Source organism: Tupaia chinensis, unplaced genomic scaffold, assembly GCF_000334495.1.
Source record: "Tupaia chinensis unplaced genomic scaffold, TupChi_1.0 Scaffold000094_1, whole genome shotgun sequence".
Taxonomy (NCBI): Eukaryota; Metazoa; Chordata; class Mammalia; order Scandentia; family Tupaiidae; genus Tupaia; species Tupaia belangeri.
In genome coordinates this window covers 1,772,952-1,784,671 of record NW_006159556.1, presented here as the reverse complement: position 1 = coordinate 1,784,671, position 11,720 = coordinate 1,772,952, and the positions used below count along the sequence as shown (strand labels likewise).

Sequence of the window (11,720 nt, the reverse complement as noted above, 5' to 3'; positions counted from 1 at the left end):
ACAATACAACTCTAAATGCAGTATTTATAGCTGACATTGATCTCCACTGTCTCTCTGCACTGTAAGGGATAAAGGTTAACTATTTCCACCCCTAAATTTCTGGAAATGGATTGAGCTAATGCATATAAATAACTGTTATGATGACATGAGAAAGAACTGCTCCTATTTAGCTTAAAGCATATTTTAGGAAAAACACAAGAAGAATCATCATTGTGTTGCTCATTTCCTATCTGAGAAAAATGAATATACCAAAATACTACTTGCTGAAGTAAAAATGAATTTAGTTCTGGACACAAAGAGCTACTAAGTAGATAGAAAGTGGAGTTATAAAAACTTTTCCACTGAGGTAGAAAATCACAAAAACAAAGGTGAAGCTTTAAAAAGTTGTTACTGGGGCCAGCACATGGCATAGTGGTTAAGGATACTGGAATCCCACATGGACAACCGTGGTTTGAACCCTGGACCTGGCAGCTTGATATCAACTTGATATCTCTTTTTTGTGAGTATACGTGCCCTATAGTAAATTAAAAAATAAGTAAATAAAATAATTCTTAAAAAAAGTTTCTACTTAGATGCAAAAGAGAATTGACTTAAGTCTACTTTGTATGTATTACTGATTTTAAAAATACTTAAATAATTAGCATAAAACCATTCCATTTCATTGCCTCTAAAAGTACAATTTCTCAAAAAAATGATTGGCATCAGAATGTGAAACTGGAGATGGAGGTTAATTGTTTTCAACATATATATGTGTCATGGCCTTTTAAATCAGAATCCAAGCAAGTGTGAACATTTGAAACAAGCTAGAAGAGCCAAGATTTAAAAGAGAGGCAAAAATATTTGAAAACGTTAAAAATCTTCATTTAAATTCTCCTCCCTATCATATAAAAGATGCTCTGTTAGAATGGCCCCATACAAAAATTCATTGTATGGCATCAGTATAGCCCCGTGCATCTTGAGAGTTATCAATTAAAATGGTTGAGAAGCTTTCAACTTTGTTTTCATGTATACTGTATTTAGTTAATAAAGTTGTAAGTATGTAATTAGAATGATTGGTTTGTCTGTGTATGTAAAATACACTGTTTTCCTTCAAGGGGTTGAAAATACTGAGAGTATTGCAAGGGTTGAAGCCTTGCCGTCTTTGTTACACAGCTGCAGAAAGTGTCTTACAGCTACAGTGGTACAGAGATATTTCTCAAGGATGAATGGAGGCTTACAGGTCTCTCATGTTATCAGGGCCTAAAAACTGTCTAGCAGAAAGTCAGAGAAAAAGAGAAGTCGTTGAATAGGCCACTGTTCTCCACCATGGGGGTGGGGGGAAGTCAACATTTCAGAGACTGTTCTCCAACAAGAAATATGTAGATAGAGTCACTTGCACCTATTGAAGAAGGGAGTATGCACCTTAATTACCACCTGAAGAAGAGCATATTGCAAGACATTTGTTGATTTGTTGATTCCTGCTTATAATAAATAGCACCATTCATGAAATTATTTATTCATTATGTTTTTCTCTATTAAAACTTTGGTTACTTGACTTAGTTGATTCATAGCCTTATGATCACAATATTTCTACTTCTCAAGATTTTGATCACGTCTTTCTTTTCCTTCAGGATAAAAAAAAATGAGATTAACACCTTTTAGCATAGAGCTTAATTGCACAGAAAAATTGTATACCTTTTAGGGTGCTACTTACAGGCATTAATAGTATGACAAGTCTCATCTAAAATCCTTTAGGATTATTGTGTCAGTGTTGGAATAGTGATGAGCTTTTGTGACCTTACATTTAAATAGTTGTATATACTTGCCAAATATGTAAGTTTATTTCACAGTTTACAAAAGGCTTTAGAAGGAAATTTCCCGATGGGAATTTTATACTCTGATATTCTGATTGATATATCAAGCTGTTTATTTAAACCCTAACACTAGCCCTAGAGAGAGAAAAAGAGAAAGTCAGGTACCCTTCAGGGTCTATTCTCACCATGATTCCCTTCCTCCAATCCTTCCTCCTATCAGTTACTGAGCACTCACTTGCATCCTTGGTTTGTTTCAGGCTGACTGGATCAAGGATTTGAACTGTAGACACTAGGTGAGACCTGGTTTCTCTTGAGTAGTGCTTTACTGCTTTGCCCCAGAGCTGGCTCAGTATATCAAGACCTTTAATAAAGAAAAAGAATACAGAAATCCCTCTGAATACAGAGAGGACAGACCATAGAAGCTTCACATAGTTGGGAGACTTCTAATTTAGCCGGAATAAAGTGAAGGTAAGGTATCTCACTCCTTTTTTTTTCCTTCTCTCTTTCACCTTATCCTTTCTTTCTGTCTAGTTTCTCATGACCACCTTTCCTATAGCTCAAGGACAAAATAACAACAAAACTTGCTCTTCTACAATTTTGGTCTTGACATTCATCCATCAAGGCACTAATGGTCAGTGGTAAGCTGAACTGTGTCCACCTTCTTCCCAAATTACATGCTGAAACCCTAACCCTCATTATCTCAGAATGCATCTATATGATGCAGGTTCTTTAAGGAGGAAATCAGAGACAAGTAAGATAACTGGAGGAGGCCCCAATCCAAAATGACTGATATCCCTGTAAAACGAGAAGGTTAGAACTCTGATACACACACAGAGAAGGCATGTGGGCTGGTCCAAAGGTAGTGCGTTATCAGGACTCATTACCATTAGTGTCACTAAAGTCAATGACATTTCCCCCTGCTAACTTTGACTGGCTCTTTCCTATGAAAATATATGATTGAAGGGAACCAGCAGTTAGCGTAATGGCTATGTCGCTGGACTCCCACGTAGTCGACCGCGGTTTGCATCCCGGACCCGGTGGCTTAAAACTCACGCCGGGCGCGTGTGCGTGCGTGCCCAAGATCCCGAGAGGAGAATGGAGGAGAAGGGATTGCGGCGTGACCATCCCCCCTGGGGGGTGATTTCTCGCTTTCTGTCTCTATGTCTCTCTCTCTCTGTCTGTCTGGCGAGCGCACGTGCCCTACAGTGAAAATCTCTCAAAAAAAAAAATATATGATTGAATATAAGTGAGAAATTGTAAAAGAAGGGGGTGATAGATGAAAAAAAGACAATGGAAGAGGAGGTCCATTTATAAGCCCAGGAGATCCATTTTAAAAGGAATCAATGCTGCCAATACATTGATCTCTGAGTTTAAGTCTCCAGAATTATGCTAAAATAAATGTCTGTTGTTTAAGCCACATAGTCTGTGTTATTTCGTGATGGCAGTTCTAGCAAACTAATACATCAGGGTCATATTTATATTTTCAGATAAAAACTGTATAGCTTTGTCCAAGGAACCTAGTTTGCAGAAGCTACATGACTGGCCCAAGATTAACCAACTGGCATTATGCTATTGGGTGACGATGCAAAGGCATGGTTCTATTGTATCTATTAACCCCTTTGCCCACTCTGTCTTAATCACATATGCTGAGGAATAAGATATACGGAGTTAATGCCACGCCACAGTCTCTTTTATAAATGCTTGCTTTGTACTCTGCAGGCTTCAGAGGGTGGAAAGCAAAAACTAGATGTAGGGAGCTAGCTCTATGACTATTTAAAAATAAATATTCACAACTAAAATAATGTTCTGAAGCTTGAATTTGGGCCTCTGAAACCAGTCCCATCAATAACTTAATAATAACTTATCATTTCAGTTATTACTCTTTGAAAAAGATGTGAAGGGGGCTATACTCAAAAATCATCACTGTAGTAAATGAAATGCAGGCCCGAGATGTAAGGAACTGAATTATAATCAGTTGTAAAGAATATGATGGTAGCATAGTGGTTAAGGTGCTGGACTCCCACATGGGCCATTACAATTCAAGTCCTGGACCAGGTGGCTTGAAATTCATGCCAGGTACATGTGTGTGCGCCCAAGATGCCAGGAGAAGAATGGGGGAGAAGGGATTGTGGTGTGGCCATCCCCCCCCAGGGGGGATTTCTCACTTCTTACTGTCTCTCTGGTGAGCACACATGTCCTACAACAACAACAAAAATTTAAAAAAGAATGTGATGTCTGATTTTACTGCTCTTATCAGAACCAGCTGGAAGAACACAAGCATCCATTAATTCTTGAACTTCCACCCTGTAGGACTTTCCATCCTAAATTAGCTAGACAATTCACCAGAAAGTGCTCATTTTGACTGCTAAATAGGGCACAGACAATAAAGAATATTATGTTCTAAGGGACTGGCCTTTGAAATATGTTTTTTCCAGGTTTTGAAATTCTGGTGATAGACTGATATGCCATTGAACATTTACTTCAAATCAAGGCCTGTCTATCGAACGACTGAGAGTCACATGTTTTTTACATCTCTAGCACCTGTCTTGCACCCAGAGTAAGGACCCAGGAGTTTCCTGCATGATTTTCCACTCACTGATACTCTGTTTACGGTATTTGGGCTCTCTTTAGTTCTATTGTTTCTTATTACAGGAAATTGTCTACCTACCTGAAAGACCCCTGTAAGGGTTGGGGACCTGCTTTGATCTGGACAGTACTTGCTTTAGGACATGGTAATTTGCTCCAAAGACAGCTCTATACATAAAAATACTACTTTTGATCTACAATGTTATTGCAACACTCTAACTTGACTATTCGATGTGTTCATGATAAGTAAGATTGGTTCACCCACTTGAACTCTTTCCTTTTCCTTACCTTCAGTTTCTACCTTTAGAGTTGTTATTCTTATTTTCCTATTCATGAGCCAGATTTATTGAGACAGTAGAATTATTTATTTTTGTAGAGTGAAGAAGTATATCAGAATAAGAAAGGACAGCTTTGAAGAACCACTCACATCTTTCTTCATTCTCTTTACCTGGATGTTGGATTATTTATTTCCTAGACTTGGTTCAGAAACTATCAATCCTGGCAGAAGCGATTTCCAAAGACAGAACTATTGGAAAAAAAGACGAAAACTTGAGAGCATCTATCCAGTAGGAAGTAGATTCATGGACCCTTGGGAATAACTAGGCTCTTCTGCTTACATTAATTTTATACTGTGTTCCTCAAACTTCCTGTCATCCCCACTGTGGGATGTGCTGTGTGTCTGGCTATATACACTGACTGACAAATGGTGATTCAAATGGAACCATAAAATTAATGCAGTTGTACAGGTGCTAAAAAGGTGAACCAGGGAGACCAGCAGTTAGCGTAATGGCTATGTCGCTGGACTCCCACGTAGTCGACCACGGTTCGAGTCCCAGACCCGGTGGCTTAAACTCACGCCAGGTACATGTGAATGCGTGCCCAAGATCCCGAGAGGAGAATGGAGGAGAAGGGATTGTGGTATGGCCATCCCCCCTGGGGGGTGGTGATTTCTCGCTTTCTCTCTGTCTCTCTCTGTCTGTCTAGCGAGCACTCGCGCCCTATAGTAAAAAACCTCTCCAAAAAAAAAAAAAAGGTAAACCAGGAATAAAGAAAATCACAGGAGCAGGAAAGACTTAGGCAATGGGAAGAGCTAGCCTTTGAATCCTAGAATCAAATTCTTCTATGCCTAATCAATTCACTGCATCACATTTCACCATCAGACAGGGTATAAAGAAAATTGAATTTACCATTGGACAGATTTGGAATACAGAATACTTCTTTTTGAATAAATACCAAAGCAGGTGTTTGTGCAGTAGGTAATAACAATAAACATCTGATGATTCATTTTTACAGCCCTAAGATGGAAGATTTATCTTATTAATTAGTATTTAAGGTTTTGATAAATGCAATAATTTATCAAAATTAATGCCAGATTTACAACTAGATTGCTATATTTGGGTAATCAATTGAGCAGATGATGTCACTTAAACAATTCTTGGACTATATTTGAATCAAGACATTTGGGACCAGCAGATGGTGTAATGGTTACGTGGCTTAAATCCCACACAGCCAGTCGTGATTTGAGTCTCAGACCTGGCAACTTAAAATTCATGCATGTGTGTGTGCCCAAAATCCCAAGAGGAGAGTGGAGGAGAAGGGACTGCAGCATGGCCATACCCCCCCGGGAGGTGATTTCTCACTTTCTGTCTCTCTGTCTCTCTGGAGAGCACACACAACCTATAGCAAAAATCTCTCTTAAAAAAAAACAAAAACAACTTTTAACAGTGAGTTGAGGGGCTAGCAGATGGTATAGTGGTTATAGTGCTGGACTCCCACATGGGTGGCCACAGTTTGAGTCCTGGACCTGGTGGTTTAAAAATCATACCTGGCATGTAGGCATGTGTACCCAAGATCCCAGGAAGAGAATGGGAGAGAAGGGACTGTGGCATGGCCATCTCCTCCAGAGGGTGATTTCTCACTTTCCTTCTCTGTCTCTCACTCTGGTAAGTACAAGTGCCCTAAGGCAAAAACCTCTTAAAACAGAAAAATTAAAAAAAAATTAGTAGAAAATTATACTAATGTATTAATTTGCTTTCCATAAACACCAGATACTAATTATTTGTTGATGGATTATTACAAAACCAATGCATGGTAATATCTGACGAGGTGAATTTGCTGAGCAAAGCTGATGGTGAAAAAGATTTTTCTACTGAAACATCACTGTGTCAGTTGCAAAGCTACTGCTCTTTAAGTCCAAGTCTATTTTTTCCTTCTGCTCTTTAAGTCCAAGTCTATTTTTTCTTTCTTTTCTTTCTACTGGGACTAGGCTCTACAAACTATGTTTCTTTGCTAGCTGACTTTCCACAAGATTCTACCAATTAAGGACCTTAGAGGGCCTGTGGGAGGAAGGGAGACAGGGATTCTTATCCTTCTTGTTCCATGGCTGTGACTGTCAGTGTCACTCCATGCCGGCCACCTTCCTCTACAGCAATAGCAACTCATGGTTCCAGTCTCTGGTTTCCTTCTGTATTTCGAGAAGCAGTTTTCCTGCTCTCCTCAGGTGGGCCCAGCTAGGAGGCAATTCCCTCTCCTCAACTGTCTGAGGCCTGACTGTGGTTCTCCCTGCCTGGGCTTCTGAGTCATCAGCCCCAGCCACCCAGGCAGTGCCCCGGCCTCACGGGTCTGATCAGAGTTCTTCAAGGCCTCTCTTCTGAACTCCTGAAGTGTCAGCATAAGCCACTCCTCAGAAATGTGAGTGCCAGCTCTGCAGAAGCCCTGGTTTAAGCCTTGTGGTTCTGATAACCCCAATCTCTGGCCTTCATTGCCGAGCCTTAGGGAAGATCCCTACTTTCTGCCCTTATTAATCTTCATGCTATCCTATTATGCCCTTTTGCAGTCCTTCAATACAGTAGAACAAGTTCTCTCTGCTGAAAAACCTACTATTATTTGTATTTTTCCAAGACTTCACTGATAGGCTCAGGGAGCTTTAATTTTGGGGTTCAGGATCTGAACCCAGTTCACTACTCTCCAATGCTCTATTTTTATCTATTAATAAATTCTTACCATAGATGGCTTAATATAGTCATCACATGAAGGAATAAGTCAAATCTCTAGTTGCCAATATGGATTAGTTTTCTATCACATTTTTTCCCCCTAGGAAGCACCAATTTATCACATTTTATTTATCTGAGATATAGTTCCTTTCTCCCTTTTCTCCTTCCTCTCCTTCTTCACTGGGGGCTTTTTCCTCTCTAGCTTTTCTTTTTCATTCATGTCCCAAACCTGTGAAAATTTAAAGCGTTTCTTTTCTAGTAAGGCAAAGTTATTTTAAAAATTCATGTTGCATATAGCATATGTCATACATGTATGTGTGTGTGTATTTATGGGTAACTCATTGACCAGTAGTAATTTATTATGGTCATTATTTTTATCACCTGTATTAGTTTCTAAAATGGCCAGTCTCACAGTAGTTACATTTACTTTTTAATTGGCATATAATATAAATTATGTGATTTCAATTAAGAAGATTAATTAGATTATCATTTGTGTTTCTACAAATGTTTTGTTTCATATCATCATTTAGACAATTTATAAAAAGGGATGGTTTATAAAAACGTTTTAACTCATTCTTTTTAGAAATAGTCATTCATATTATTATGGAGATCTTATGTTTCTTTAAACTTGTTTTAGAAATTTAACAGAACCATTACTTGAGTATACCAGTTATGTCACATGCTCTTCGTCTTCTTCTTTAAAACCGCAAAACAGCAAAATATCTTTGTTATTAAAAAAACACATTAAAAAAAATCTTTAAGTATGTCTTGAGTTCTTAAAATGTAAGTTTTAAAGTTATTGCTGTGTTTCTCACCTGATTTAATTTTTATTGCTAGTAAAGCGTTAAAAATCTCAACATGGTGAAAGGAGAGTTGCTATGCATTAACACTCGGTGTTTACTTAAAATATGAGGAATTCCCACAGGACAAAGTGCCAGACAGTTTCTAGCCAGGGAATATGCTGAATTCAGAGTTAGCAGTAAAAATATTGAATGCATAATGCTCCAAGCTCGAGTGTAAGTGACCAAAATTATAAAGGGCCACTCTCAGCAGTTTCTCAGTAAAACAGATGTTCATTCATAAGAAGAAAAACATTTCAAGTTATTAAAGTAGGATGTTTTTCTCCAAATTAATAGCTCCATGTAGGATGACTCAGGAATTGTCTTGCATCCTAGCTCAAACCTTCATGATAGTCCCACAGAGTCAGTCAAGAAGTATCACTTCCCCTAGATCCAAACAGCTTCTTCTGCAAACCCATATCCAACTGACACTTGACCTCCCAGTAAATTATGTCCTTAGGAGTAAGATGTGTTTAGACCAGCTTATCAATCAACCTTATAACGTACTATGGAAAAGCATTATTAAGCTTTAGGTAACATACACACATTAGCGTAGCTAAGTTGTTAATACTAGTTATATTTAACAAGAGTAGCTGTTAGAATTTTAGGTCACAGAGCACTAAACCCTCATAAAATTTTTTTAAAAACTCCTCAGTCCAATAATAGATAATTCCAGTGAGCAAACAATTCAGGCCAATTGCAGGCCCACTGAAGTTAGCCATTACTGGAAAGAGGGTTTATAAAAAAGTAGAGACATAGAAAAATGCTATTTTATAACTTATTTAACAGGTTACTGAGTGCAGTATTCTATAATTGTCAGATTTTTTTTTTCAAACACCCAAAACTGAGGAAGAAAAAGTGCAAGTGCCCATGCGCTAAAGAGGTTCATCAACAGTTAGGGATATATTCCTTGCCCAAATTAACTTAAGGATATAGCCATTTCTTTAACATTAAACTCAGTCTCTACTTTCCACCTGAAGAGAGGTACAAATAGCTAAATGGGAACTTGCCCAAGAAAATCACTCAGAATCCACCTAAGAAAAAAAAAAGACTATTATTGATAATTCTATCTCACTGAGCTGCAAATCTGAAGGTTTTTCTGGTCTGGTCTATGAAGCTGAGGTTCAACATGAGGCCACTGGAGTTAGAAGAGGGCTAGACACTGAGACTGAGAGCTGTATTTGATCAGAGATTTCTGAAGGTGGAAGAAATGCATTATCTAAAGCCCTCAAAGAGACTGTGTGTGCTGTTGCATGCCTGAGAAAACCTGAATAAGCACGTCTGCATTATAATTCCTGCAGCCCGGAAGCATGTGAGAGAATATTCCAGTACTTCATGTGTCTGCAGTGAAAGAGGGCAGAGGTTACTGCAGGAAGCTGTCTGACTCCGCAGGGAGTCACAGAGGAGGAATCTGGAGAAGGAATAAACCTCTGGGGTGGGTGATGCCACTCCTCCTTAAGGAGCAAGAGACTAAAAGAAAGTGACACTGGCACAGAGAACCACCACATCTTAGCCAAAGCTACTGGCACTGATGAGATCATGACAAAGTAAACTGAGATCAGAGAGGTCCTCACACCAGACACAGGCTACCAGTTTATAAGTTAATCTGTGCCCCCAAGGGAAGTAGAGGGTGAAGGTGTCCCCAGAGATACTGTGCAAGTCTGCCTAATAGGAGGGAGGTGAGGAAGTTCTAAACCAGGTATACTCTTGAAGCTTTAACATCTCCTAGACTAAATTTATTACCTGACAATGGTCAGAAAGTTATTATTTCTCCCCAGATTCTGTTCAAAGATGGAAAAGAGAAAGTGAAGATCATAAGGTTAATAATGATAAAGAAAAGAAAAAGGCTGGGACCAGCAGATGGTGTAATTATTATGTCGCTGGACTCCTACATGGTTGACTGGGGTTCGAGTCCTGGACCTGGCGGCTTGAAACTCATGCTGGGTTGCTTGTGCGTGTGTGCCCAAGGTCCTGAGAAGAGAATGGAGGAGAAGAGATTGCAGTGTGGCCATCCTCCCTGGGGTGTGATTTCTTGCTTTCTATCTCTGTCTCTGGCAAACACACACACCCTATAGCAAACATCTCTCTAACATAAAACTTAAATTAAATTAAAAGGCTTCACATATTCAGTCAATGAGGTTTGTCAATGAAGTGACTAGCTTGGTTTATGTATCACATTTGCCCATCTGGGCTATGACTTGGGGGAGTCAGAGCTTGTTCCTGTCTGTGAATATCATGGTTCCTAAGTTAAACCTCAAAACTTCAAATCACTGACTCGGATAAATGTGGGGTATGATAGAAGAAAGAACTTTTACACATTATGCTACGATTTAGCAAAAACGTTACTGAATTCAGATGCCTTCTGTCACACATATTATCTTTCTGTCTTTAGAATTCTTACGAATATTTGTTTACTGTTGATAGTCCTTCACAGTCCAAAATCCTCCCACCCTAAGTTTCTATAACATGATACTTTTTAAAAGAATTTTTAATCTAGCTTTACTTATTCTTATTTATTTATTTGTTTATTTAAATTTGACCAGAGAGGGATAGAATAAGAGAGAGAGAGGAAAAGTGAGAAAGCAAGCCACCAGGTCTGGGACTTGAACCACAGTTGGCCATGTGGGAGTCCAGTATTCTTAACCACTACGCCACCTGTCGGCCCCAACATGATACTTTTCTGATGATTTTTCAACCTCTTTATCTCCATAGCCTTCTTTACAGACTCCTCTTTCCGTCTATTCATCACACTTCTCACACTTTCTTCTTATCCTGATGTCCTCATTGGAGAATTGGCAACACCAAACATAAAATCTCACACAATAAAAGCCTGACATTTATCCTGTGGTCATAGCTTTCTTCACCATTCATATCTGATTAGTGAACAAGTCATTCAACTCTGTCTCCTTGATAGTTCACCGATCATCAATGTTCCTCTCCCACTTCCCACAGTGGAGTCTAAATTTTGCACTGTTTCAGCTCTTCTGAATACCGAATACACTGTGACACTGCCATCAGGGGGATCTTTCTATCCTCTCTGCTGTTCATGCCCTTCTGTCTCTGACACCCATCGTAGGCTCACCACAATTTACAGGGACCAGCCAATGGTTCTCTCTGAGATCTGAGCTCTATGTGCCCTGTCCCATACATCCATGTCACCACTCATGTCCCACTCCATTTACTGAATGCTTACATCTCCCTGAGTGTATCTAGTTCTTTCATATCTTTGAACCCAGGCCTGGAACAGCCGCTCCAAATCGTTGTCAGTAATACAACAGCTCATCTTCCAGGAACATAAAGAAATGCTGTTCTGAGCAGTGGGAATATTCCAGAGAAAGGCCTTTGCATTCCATAGAAAGACTTTGTCTTTGGGATAACAGAATTGGGAGCCTCTCTAGAGCCCAAGATGGCCACCAAGGTTCCAACTATGTAAACTGGGAGAGAGGAGGGCTTGGAGTAGTGACCATATTTGGATGGAAGGGCACAGGACAAGCTAAGGGCTCTAGGGA

General features: G+C 39.3%; 1 long non-coding RNA gene across 1 annotated transcript in view; it reads left to right on the top strand.

Annotated features, from left to right (window-relative positions):
- Positions 1-2,051: 2,051 nt before the first annotated feature.
- LOC102480065 (uncharacterized) overlaps positions 2,052-11,720 on the top strand; it is a 10,769-nt gene continuing 1,100 nt past the window's right edge. The window contains exon 1 of the long non-coding RNA XR_333782.2: positions 2,052-2,261. This is a non-coding gene — a long non-coding RNA (uncharacterized LOC102480065). The remainder of the gene's footprint in view (positions 2,262-11,720) is intronic.